Here is a 282-nt window from a genome sequence, read left to right on the forward strand (position 1 = left end):
ACAAACTAGACATTGCCCAGATGCCTCTCCCGCCCTCCTCTTAAGGCAGGTGAACTGCACCTTGACTTAATACAGTTAAGCCTTGATCTACATGGTGGTTACGTTCTTGAAAACACACCATGCAAATAAAAATTGCATAAAAAGACACCAAGGGGCTATGGGAAATAAGGGTTTAGGTTCCAGATGCGGGCAATAATTTGGCCGATAAGTGCCAGTGTGTGCGTGCAGCCCAGTGTAGTCAGAGCCTGGCAGCTTGGAGAGCTGCATGCAGCTGGTAAGTCT

Source organism: Gavialis gangeticus, unplaced genomic scaffold, assembly GCF_001723915.1.
Source record: "Gavialis gangeticus isolate Ggan-Ray unplaced genomic scaffold, GavGan_comp1, whole genome shotgun sequence".
Lineage (NCBI taxonomy): Eukaryota > Metazoa > Chordata > Crocodylia > Gavialidae > Gavialis > Gavialis gangeticus.